The sequence below is a fragment of the Schistocerca americana genome, unplaced genomic scaffold (genome assembly GCF_021461395.2).
Source record: "Schistocerca americana isolate TAMUIC-IGC-003095 unplaced genomic scaffold, iqSchAmer2.1 HiC_scaffold_187, whole genome shotgun sequence".
Taxonomy (NCBI): domain Eukaryota; kingdom Metazoa; phylum Arthropoda; class Insecta; order Orthoptera; family Acrididae; genus Schistocerca; species Schistocerca americana.
Window position 1 is genome coordinate 272,537 of NW_025725892.1, and position 12,343 is coordinate 284,879.

A 12,343-nucleotide genomic window follows, 5' to 3' on the forward strand; every position below is an offset into this window, starting at 1 on the left:
ATTCAATTCAAAACTTCCTACTTCAAGAGAATATCATTTTGTTAAATTGCAATGAATCTTTACATACATGGAATTCAAAGATACTTTAACAGTAACGGCACAGTATAAGAGTATGTTCTGCTGAATGGTATGATAAGCTGTGCTATGTAATTGACTTCTGGCAGCAAATATTTGTTAACTATTGTGAATACATTTTATCAGGTTAAAAATTCTGGTTCCAGCTCAAACCCAAGACACATTACAATGCCAGTAAAGTGCATAAAAGCCATAAACCCCAAGGCCTTTACAAAGCGACACCTAAAAAAGCTCGTCAGATGTCACTGTTTGAAATATTTTCCGATTTATCACTGACCAGATACAAGCAATTGTTTAAACAATGAAGGCTCTTGTACGATACAGAAATAAAAAGGAAAAATCTTCCAAAACCTCTTGTTTGACTATTCCTAAATAAATGACATATTCACGTTTGTCCATGCGACTTCAGGCATAATGTAGACTACTAGTTCTGTATCTTCTTATTACACTATACTTGATTGCTCCCATTATTAAGGTACTATCTGTCATAGCACGTTAGTCCATGCCTGAACTCTGTCACTATGCTGCAACAAGTTTATTGTTCATCAGTCAAATCTGTGGCAGTAGGCAAACAATTTACTACACTCATTATGTTGCACTCTGCTGGAAAAAATAATCTATGAGGCATGGTACAAAACAAACTTGATAAATGTTGTAAATCTGTCTGCTTACAAAACATTTACAACTAGCATAAAAGATAAAAGTAGGGCCACTTGCCGCCTTCCCCCCCCCCCCCCCCCCCTCGACACACACACACACACACACACACACACACACACACACACACACACACACACACACACAAAAGGACGCGCGCACGGTGGGGGGGGGGGGGGGGGGGGCAGGAAGGGGAAGAAGGTGTAGAGTAAGTGACTGATGGACTGGACTGCACTGCACTGCACTTGACACAGGCAGGCAGCGAGAGAGGGAGGAGAGAATGAATTCAACTTTTCTGCTACATAGAACCCTTCTGCTTGTCCTTGCTATTCATAACCTTTCTGCTTGTCATCCTTCAAGAGGCTACACAGATTTACATTACAACAAATATTTATGAATGAGAGTAGTCTCATTTCTTTTTTAAATCATGTCATCACTACTGGAACCTAAGTTACTTTTCGATTTTTCTTAATTTTGTAAATTTATATTCACAATGTACCACTTTACAATACACCATTGTAATCCTACAAGGACCAGAAGCAATCTAAATATAAAAAAGTGACGTAGATAAAGAAACACTGGATAAAATGAAGTGGCTTTTTATCCCCCCCCCCCCCCCCAACCCCCAGGCGTCTTAAAATACTTTACATTCAATGTATTCAAGTTCACACAACTTCCTTCTCTTCCCATTAAAAAATATCATGTCTTGTGATGACAAAGAAATTCAGAAGCACTGGCAGATAACATAACTATTTAAACTAAATGTCAGTTAATGCTCTTGCAGTATAACTCCCAAAATCTTTGGGATCACAAAGAATTAAAATGTTTCTTTATGGAACAGTTTTATACTTATGAGTAAGAATGTCACCACAACTTTGTACAATAGCTTTCTATACTCTCCACTGTTTAACACCTTCTGCCTGGTTCTTTACCTAAAGATACAGACCTGCACGGATGGAAACATCAACCCATAACAGAGTTCTTTCTGCAAGTGAACCCTCTCCTCATAATCAAGAATAGTTTCTTATACCTGCCACAAACTATGTCCTTAAACCAATGAAACAACATTTCAAGACCGATTCAATGTTACATCTACCATGATTCCAATTATTCAAAGTGAAAATACCATGAGTGATTACAAAATGCTTAATTCAGTGATTGAACTAAACAAATTTACTCACCAACAGAGCCTTCCTTCGACAGTCGTCTTTGGAAATCTCCCTCAAAGTATGACTTTCCATATCTTGGCACATCTGAAATTTTGATAACAGGATTATTTATGTATCGAATTTCAACATGCTAACAAAGTTTAATTTTCAACTACCGCTCACTTCAGTTACATATATTTCATAAACATGTTGAATGAGAGAGTTGTGTCCACAATTATTTTTAATTAAACATTTCCACCAACTTTTGAAGAGTAATAGCACAATGAAATAGTAACAATTTTTACATGAAAAACTTCATTTCCATAATTGGCACAGTACCACCAGTTTTCGATACACTTTCTTGCTTGCATCATGAACACATTACTTTAGGTTCAAACTTCATTGCTGTATGATAACCAATCCTCTCATTCACCTACCTCTATGCCCATCACCATCTCATTAAACCTTACTGCCCTCATCATAACTTCACCCCTCACCCACCAAAACATAACCCCTTCTGCTATACTTTCTTACTCTATCATAACTAACCCTGAACAAGATTCCCTTATCTACCTCTCGCTCCCAAATCTCCACTCTGAACTGTGCACAATGCACACACGCTCTATATCAAGAACCAGCGTCTCCACCTTGTTGTGACAAGAGATAAACTTCTGTTACACTCTCAGAGCTATAAATCTTACTTCCGGTGTTTCTTTCATGAATCTGTGAAGCTCTTTATAAATTTGGCTTCCACATAACTACATATTTTATAGTAATTTCTTCTTTGTGATCAGATGTCTCTCCACAAAAGTGGCAAAATGAATTGCAATTTAAAATTTTAATGATGTTCATATTGCAATATTAAATACATTACATGTATGTGAGTTCAAACATTGACTGTCAGTAACAACTTATACCTGAAGAAAAAGACACCTAAACTGCACCATTGCCCCAGTGATCTTCACATGATTGATTCTAACAGCACAAGGCTATTGGACCTAGCAACCAATTTTACATAGCAGATGCAAAGGAAGAATTTCTAAATGTGAGATGTACTAGTCCCTGCCTCAGTCATAAATACTAATACTGCAGTTCTGAAAAGAAAAGTATTCAAATGATGCATTAAACACGTAAGCACTCAAAATGTCAGTATTAATGGGCAACACAAATAGCCATGTAATTTTGTACTAAGTTCTTCGTCATTACAACTCCCTTGGAAGTGGCAAATGTTGTTTTTCAGGCCACAGTTATTCAATTCAAAACTTCCTACTTCAAGAGAATATCATTTTGTTAAATTGCAATGAATCTTTACATACATGGAATTCAAAGATACTTTAACAGTAACGTCACAGTATAAGAGTATGTTCTGCTGAATGGTATGATAAGCTGTGCTATGTAATTGACTTCTGGCAGCAAATATTTGTTAACTATTGTGAATACATTTTATCAGGTTAAAAATTCTGGTTCCAGCTCAAACCCAAGACACATTACAATGCCAGTAAAGTGCATAAAAGCCATAAACCCCAAGGCCTTTACAAAGCGACACCTAAAAAAGCTCGTCAGATGTCACTGTTTGAAATATTTTTTGATTTATCACTGACCAGATACAAGCAATTGTTTAAACAATGAAGGCTCTTGTACGATACAGAAATAAAAAGGAAAAATCTTCCAAAACCTCTTGTTTGACTATTCCTAAATAAATGACATATTCACGTTTGTCCATGCGACTTCAGGCATAATGTAGACTACTAGTTCTGTATCTTCTTATTACACTATACTTGATTGCTCCCATTATTAAGGTACTATCTGTCATAGCACGTTAGTCCATGCCTGAACTCTGTCACTATGCTGCAACAAGTTTATTGTTCATCAGTCAAATCTGTGGCAGTAGGCAAACAATTTACTACACTCATTATGTTGCACTCTGCTGGAAAAAATAATCTATGAGGCATGGTACAAAACAAACTTGATAAATGTTGTAAATCTGTCTGCTTACAAAACATTTACAACTAGCATAAAAGATAAAAGTAGGGCCACTTGCCGCCTTCCCCCCCCGCCCCCCCCCCCCGACACACACACACACACACACACACACACACACACACACACACACACACACACACACACACACACACACACACACAAAAGGACGCGCGCACGGTGGGGGGGGGGGGGGGCAGGAAGGGGAAGAAGGTGTAGAGTAAGTGACTGATGGACTGGACTGCACTGCACTGCACTTGACACAGGCAGGCAGCGAGAGAGGGAGGAGAGAATGAATTCAACTTTTCTGCTACATAGAACCCTTCTGCTTGTCCTTGCTATTCATAACCTTTCTGCTTGTCATCCTTCAAGAGGCTACACAGATTTACATTACAACAAATATTTATGAATGAGAGTAGTCTCATTTCTTTTTTAAATCATGTCATCACTACTGGAACCTAAGTTACTTTTCGATTTTTCTTAATTTTGTAAATTTATATTCACAATGTACCACTTTACAATACACCATTGTAATCCTACAAGGACCAGAAGCAATCTAAATATAAAAAAGTGACGTAGATAAAGAAACACTGGATAAAATGAAGTGGCTTTTTATCCCCCCCCCCCCCAACCCCCAGGCGTCTTAAAATACTTTACATTCAATGTATTCAAGTTCACACAACTTCCTTCTCTTCCCATTAAAAAATATCATGTCTTGTGATGACAAAGAAATTCAGAAGCACTGGCAGATAACATAACTATTTAAACTAAATGTCAGTTAATGCTCTTGCAGTATAACTCCCAAAATCTTTGGGATCACAAAGAATTAAAATGTTTCTTTATGGAACAGTTTTATACTTATGAGTAAGAATGTCACCACAACTTTGTACAATAGCTTTCTATACTCTCCACTGTTTAACACCTTCTGCCTGGTTCTTTACCTAAAGATACAGACCTGCACGGATGGAAACATCAACCCATAACAGAGTTCTTTCTGCAAGTGAACCCTCTCCTCATAATCAAGAATAGTTTCTTATACCTGCCACAAACTATGTCCTTAAACCAATGAAACAACATTTCAAGACCGATTCAATGTTACATCTACCATGATTCCAATTATTCAAAGTGAAAATACCATGAGTGATTACAAAATGCTTAATTCAGTGATTGAACTAAACAAATTTACTCACCAACAGAGCCTTCCTTCGACAGTCGTCTTTGGAAATCTCCCTCAAAGTATGACTTTCCATATCTTGGCACATCTGAAATTTTGATAACAGGATTATTTATGTATCGAATTTCAACATGCTAACAAAGTTTAATTTTCAACTACCGCTCACTTCAGTTACATATATTTCATAAACATGTTGAATGAGAGAGTTGTGTCCACAATTATTTTTAATTAAACATTTCCACCAACTTTTGAAGAGTAATAGCACAATGAAATAGTAACAATTTTTACATGAAAAACTTCATTCCCATAATTGGCACAGTACCACCAGTTTTCGATACACTTTCTTGCTTGCATCATGAACACATTACTTTAGGTTCAAACTTCATTGCTGCATGATAACCAATCCTCTCATTCACCTACCTCTATGCCCATCACCATCTCATTAAACCTTACTGCCCTCATCATAACTTCACCCCTCACCCACCAAAACATAACCCCTTCTGCTATACTTTCTTACTCTATCATAACTAACCCTTAACAAGATTCCCTTATCTACCTCTCACACCCAAACCTTCACTCTGAACTGTGCACAATGCACATACGCTCTAGATCGAGAACCAGAGTCTCCAGCTTGTTGTGACAAGAGTTAATCTGCTGTTACAAAAATCAAAAAGGCTCTGAGAACTATGGGACTTAACTTCTGAGGTCATCAGTCCCCTAGAACTTAGAACTACTTAAACCTAACTAACCTAAGAACATCACACATATCCATGCCCGAGGCAGGATTCGAACCTGTGACCATAGTGGTCGCGCGGTTCCAGACTGTAGCACCTAGAACCGCTTGGCCACCCCAGCTGGCAAGCTGCTGTAACACTCTCAGAGCTAGAAATCTTGCTTTCTGTTGGTTCGACAAGGAGACAATCACTAAGCCATTGGTCTTCCATGAATCTGTGAAGCTCTTTAAAAATTTGGTCTCCACATAACTACATATTTTATAATAATTTCTTCTTTGTGAAGGAAACACCATTACAGAGTCTGACATGACATACAGCTTTTCACTCTGACATGGTGAGATGCCAACTGATGTGGCTTAAGTGAACTGAGTGCCACTTCACATCTCAATGAATCACTGCTTGGTTTTATTAATACTACACATAAGTTTAGTTTCAGCTGGTGAAACGGAAGAGTCACTGCTGAAATAGTGGCTGCTAACACTTGGGACACATATCTATTCAAATGGGACTGACATTTAGTTAGGAAAGGCAGGTAGCAAGCCATGTCTCACTTTCACTGATACTGCTCTCAATGTGGCTGATTAACTTTCATCATGAAATCTTTTTCATTATCTCTACAAATTACAGCCAGCAGTGCTTTAGAAACATAAATGCTAAACAAAGAGAAAAACACCATGAACTAAAAACAAAACAAGATAACATGAAGTGAACAACCATATGAAATGAAAACAAGAGAACAAGATGCTAACCTACATATTACTGCTAGCTATGGCCTGTGTGAGAGTCTTAAGGGCTGCTCTCTCACCAGCACTCGTTGTATTGGTAGCAGTGACTATAGTTATTGTTAGCAGTAATTATGCGCACAAACAACCATATATTAAAACACGTTGGTGGAATTCCCATGTGTTTTCTATAACAAACTATGGCTTCTATAAACATAGGATGCTCTACACTCATTGTACTTTTAAAGTAAAAGAAATCTTCAATATATTACATTGTAATCCACTGCGTACCATTGGGGTGAACATACAGGACATACGCAGCAAGCTAACCTTGCCTGGGTGCAGCACGATGTAACTTTTGGCCTTTCCTGAAGGTTAGAGAAGATTTTATATCCACCAACTATAACCAAAGCGTCACAAACATTTTACCACATACTTCCTTATGCCAGTAACTTTCCTAGACTTAATAGGAAATTCTGTTAGTGATTAACATCTACATTCATCCTGCTTGCTCTTATTGATCCAAGATGAGGCCTCAACACACTTGTCAGTAGTATCTTTTGGAAATATACATAAAATCTCAAACAACAACTCTAATGGGGTGGTCCCAATTACTCCTGTAAGAAACATCCTGGCAGACTGGAACGGTGTGCCGGACAAGGCCTAGTTTTAAGACTCAATCCAATACACAGTTTTAATGTATCAGAATGTCAGAATGTTCTAATTAGCGCACACCCCACTGCAGAGCGAAAATCCACTCTCCTTCAATTAGCCTTAAGGGCAAAATCTTGCACACCACACACAATATTGCCATATGGAGCATAGTAGAGGTGATGCCCTCACACACTGGCTGTGAAGCAGATGATGACCACAAATATAGCATCACAGTAGGTTCTGATCATCAGCAGGAACAGTCTATATGGACAGTTCCTGTTGTTATTAACTTATGAGGAACTTAAGAAGCTTTAACATCACAGGGGTAAACCATCACCTTGACCTTTTCAGGCAATGAATCACTCTCAAAGGCCAAGATGAAGACACTGGTAGCAAACCTGTTGTCTTTGGGTCCCCTGTAAACATGCCGGATGAAATGAACACACCACCATTCTAGATTACCATGGAGCTCATCGTCGGACTGCAAGAGGAGGTAGCCATAGAAAATAATCCCCTGGACCATGTTGAGGCTTTTATGGGGAGTGACAGAAACAGGAATATCACCTAGCCGGTCACAAGGGAGTAATGCTCGGGATTGGGCAGGGGATACTATCTGAATCAAGACTGTACCACTTTTCTCATCTTGGACAGTGCTGTCAGTTCCCCAAACTTATTCTCAAAATATTCAACAAAAAACTGAGGCTTCATAGGTAGACACGAATCCCCATCCATTCTGCTACAGACTAAATACTGAGGCGAATATGGCTCTCTTCTTTCTGTAGACCTATGTTCCTCCCATGGTGTAGCGAGGAAAGGAAACGATTTAGGGTCATACCAGTCGGCATTGTATTCGATCTTGCCCTTCTTAGAGACTGCTGGTGCTGTACGGTCACCAGCATGAGATGACTTAGTCCACTTCATTGTGGGTCATCTGCCCTGATGCTACCCACTCCGACCAGGGCCTCCCGCCACGGGCAACACCCAGCCACAGCAAAGGCTACCTGGCATGATGGCCATTGCTGGGAGTCCTAATACCCCAGGAAGATAGGCATCTACTCCTTGGCATATGTGGGGAGTTTACAGCTCAGGCATCAGCAGTGTCATTCTTGTGTTGTCAAGGGGCTACCACCAAATGGGTACATGACGGCCCCACCACAATGGACTGGCTACCGTGCTGGATATTGGGTGCAGAGATATCCAATACTGTCATGGGGGTGAAAGAGGACATGGGACAATGGAAGAAGATGACATACTCCGGAAAGTATCCTCGCCCAAATACACTCCTGGAAATTGAAATAAGAACACCGTGAATTCATTGTCCCAGGAAGGGGAAACTTTATTGACACATTCCTGGGGTCAGATACATCACATGATCACACTGACAGAACCACAGGCACATAGACACAGGCAACAGAGCATGCACAATGTCGGCATTAGTACAGTGTATATCCACCTTTCGCAGCAATGCAGGCTGCTATTCTCCCTTGGAGACGATCGTAGAGATGCTGGATGTAGTCCTGTGGAACGGCTTGCCATGCCATTTCCACCTGGCGTCTCAGTTGGACCAGCGTTCGTGCTGGACGTGCAGACCGCGTGAGACGACGCTTCATCCAGTCCCAAACATGCTCAATGGGGGACAGATCCGGAGATCTTGCTGGCCAGGGTAGTTGACTTACACCTTCTAGAGCACGTTGGGTGGCACGGGATACATGCGGACGTGCATTGTCCTGTTGGAACAGCAAGTTCCCTTGCCGGTCTAGGAATGGTAGAACGATGGGTTCGATGACGGTTTGGATGTACCGTGCACTATTCAGTGTCCCCTCGACCATCACCAGTGGTGTACGGCCAGTGTAGGAGATCGCTCCCCACACCATGATGCCGGGTGTTGGCCCTGTGTGCCTCGGTCGTATGCAGTCCTGATTGTGGCGCTCACCTGCACGGCGCCAAACACGCATACGACCATCATTGGCACCAAGGCAGAAGCGACTCTCATCGCTGAAGACGACACGTCTCCATTCGTCCCTCCATTCACGCCTGTCGCGACACCACTGGAGGCGGGCTGCACGATGTTGGGGCGTGAGCGGAAGACGGCCTAACGGTGTGCGGGACCGTAGCCCAGCTTCATGGAGACGGTTGCGAATGGTCCTCGCCGATACCCCAGGAGCAACAGTGTCCCTAATTTGCTGGGAAGTGGCGGTGCGGTCCCCTACGGCACTGCGTAGGATCCTATGGTCTTGGCGTGCATCCGTGCGTCACTGCGGTCCGGTCCCTGGTCGACGGGCACGTGCACCTTCCGCCGACCACTGGCGACAACATCGATGTACTGTGGAGACCTCACGCCCCACGTGTTGAGCAATTCGGCGGTACGTCCACCCGGCCTCCCGCATGCCCAATATACGCCCTCGCTCAAAGTCCGTCAACTGCACATACGGTTCACGTCCACGCTGTCGCGGCATGCTACCAGTGTTAAAGACTGCGATGGAGCTCCGTATGCCACGGCAAACTGGCTGACACTGACGGCGGCGGTGCACAAATGCTGCGCAGCTAGCGCCATTCGACGGCCAACACCGCGGTTCCTGGTGTGTCCGCTGTGCCATGCGTGTGATCATTGCTTGTACAGCCCTCTCGCAGTGTCCGGAGCAAGTATGGTGGGTCTGACACACCGGTGTCAATGTGTTCTTTTTTCCATTTCCAGGAGTGTAGTTGAATTGCACATGGAGATGCAAAGCCATGACAAGAGGTTCCAGAGATCGCATGTAAGGGCACTAGGGATAACTCATGCGCTACCTGCGGCATCCTTCCCCATATGGCCCGCACTTCTGTAGAATTTGGAAAGTGGCAGGTCAAACCATAATATGGGACCTGAACTTACAGGGCCAAAAAGTTTGAGACTTCTTTTAGTCACCTATTACGACAGGCAGGTGCCTATCCTAACCCCCAGACCGGCAGGGAGCGGGAGGGGGAGGGGGAGGGGCGATGGGCGATGGGCGATGGGCGATGGGCGAGGGCGAGGGCGAGGGCGAGGGCGAGGGCGAGTTTTCTGATTCCACAGATTTACAGAACACAATGTGTTCAGGCAGTGTCAGAGAACTGAAGGTCGCAATGAAGGTGGTAGTCATCTCAACTCCTCCATTATTCCTTCACATCCTTAGCTCCACATCCACTATCCCCTGTGATGCCCATACTTTTTTGAGTTCTGCAATGTCAATGTCCAGAATATCATGGCACGTGACTACACCCTTGCTTGACCTAAGTGTGTTATGCAACTTTTGTGATGCCCTAAGAAGTTCCACCTGCTTTGTCTTGTTAGTCTCAACCAATACAGAACCATTTCGCGTCCACTTAGCACGCTTTACGGTACCAGTAAGTGCTTCTAAACCTTTATGAATATAGAAAGGGACACTTTTTCAAACATCCCCTCCTTCCTCTTGATCAACAGATACACATTTTTACAAGGGTGGTTTGAAAAGTTCTTGGAACAGGATAGAAAAAAAGTACTTACATCACTGAAACTTGTTTTTATTTTTCAATGTAGTCTCCTTGTAGATTAATGCACTTGGTCCAACGTGCCTTGGTCCCATCCCGAAAATGAGTTTCCTCCAGGCCTGAAAAATAGTTGTCAACTCCGGATATCAATTCTTCGTTTGAAGTGAATCTTCATCCACCAAGAAAAATTTTCAGTTTTGGGAATAGATGGAAGTCCGACAGAGCCATATCAGGTGAATAAGGTGGGTGTGGCAACAATTCATACCTTCGTGCATGTAATTTTGCAATGGCGATGGCACGTATGTGCGGGCGTGCATTGTCCTGTTGGAAGATGACTTTCTTTCTTGCTAAACCTGACCTTTTTCGCAATCTTTTGTTGCAATTTGTCCTGGAAGTTAGCATAATATTCTCCAGTAATTATTTGCCCAGTGAGGAGATAATCTACAAACAGAATCCACTTCACATCCCATAACACTGATGCCATGACCTTTCCCACCGAAGGAATTGTCTTTGCTTTCTTTGGTGGCGGAGAATCAGCATGTTTCCACTGCTTTGACTGCCGTTTTGTCTCTGGGGTATAGTAGTGAACCAAATTTTCATCTCTGGTCACAAACCAGTGCAAAAAATCTTGTTCATTTCTACTAAAACGGGCCAAACATTGTTCCGATATGTCCATTCTCACGCGTTTTAGATCCAGGGTCAAGAGTCGCGGCACCCACCTTGCAGATAACTTTTTTATTTCTAATTCTTCAGTTAAAATGTGATATACCCTTTCAGACGACATCTGGCAAGCATGAGCAATTCCACACACTTTCAATCAGCGATCCTCCATGACCATTTTGTGCACCTTTGCAATGATTTCTGGAGTAGTGATACGTCTTGGCCGACCACTGCACAGATCATCATCTAAGCTCTCCTAACCAAATTTAAATTCATTTGTCCACTTGGCAACAGTTGAATATGAAGGAGCAGAGTCCCCCAGTGTACTCTGGAAATTGGTATGAATGTCCTTTGCTTTCATACCTTTCTTTACGAAGTACTTAATCACTGCTCAAATCTCTATTTTTTCCACCTTCGCAATCACTACACGGGAACAACAACAGAGTCACGTCACCGCCACAGCTTTCTGCCAACAGCACTGACGTGGCACGTGTTTACAGGCAACAGTCCAATGAATACCATGTAAACAACTCGGTGCGCTAGCGCTGACCTCTCGTGGTGATTCCGAGAACTTTTCAAACCATCCTTGTATTTGTGATTCCTTGAAAGCTGTTTACTCCCAGGCGGTACCCCTATCTACACTAGTAGTCAATAAGTTTGTGTTTGAGGGTCCTATCTTGGTACCACGAGCAGCTAGGGAAATAATGGTCCACTCAGATAGACCCCCTGCTTTCCTGAGTAAACCCTGTACAACTGAGATGTAGCAAGTTCCTCAGAGGTTGCTGACAATTGACTGTTCCACCTAAACAGCCATGAGCCTCCTTGTCGCACCTTGAAATTAAGAGTTTTTGAGGTTTTAACTATTCTCACAATCCAGGCAGCTAAGCCAAGATCCCCAGTCCCTGTGACACACAATATTCCACCGCCACGCTACATGGTATTTGCTGAAGCATGCCCAGCACTCACTGTTACACAGTTACAGAGGACTTGCAGCACTTACCAGCCCCCAGGTCAGGAAATTGATTTGCGAAGCCCGTACCCAGCAAACAAATA

The 12,343-nt window shown here is 42.4% G+C and overlaps 1 long non-coding RNA gene across 1 annotated transcript in view; it reads right to left on the reverse strand.

The window, feature by feature from the left end:
• Positions 1-5,063: 5,063 nt before the first annotated feature.
• Positions 5,064-12,343, reverse strand: part of LOC124573712 — a 36,223-nt gene continuing 28,943 nt past the window's right edge. The window contains exon 4 of the long non-coding RNA XR_006972085.1: positions 5,064-5,122. This is a non-coding gene — a long non-coding RNA (uncharacterized LOC124573712). The remainder of the gene's footprint in view (positions 5,123-12,343) is intronic.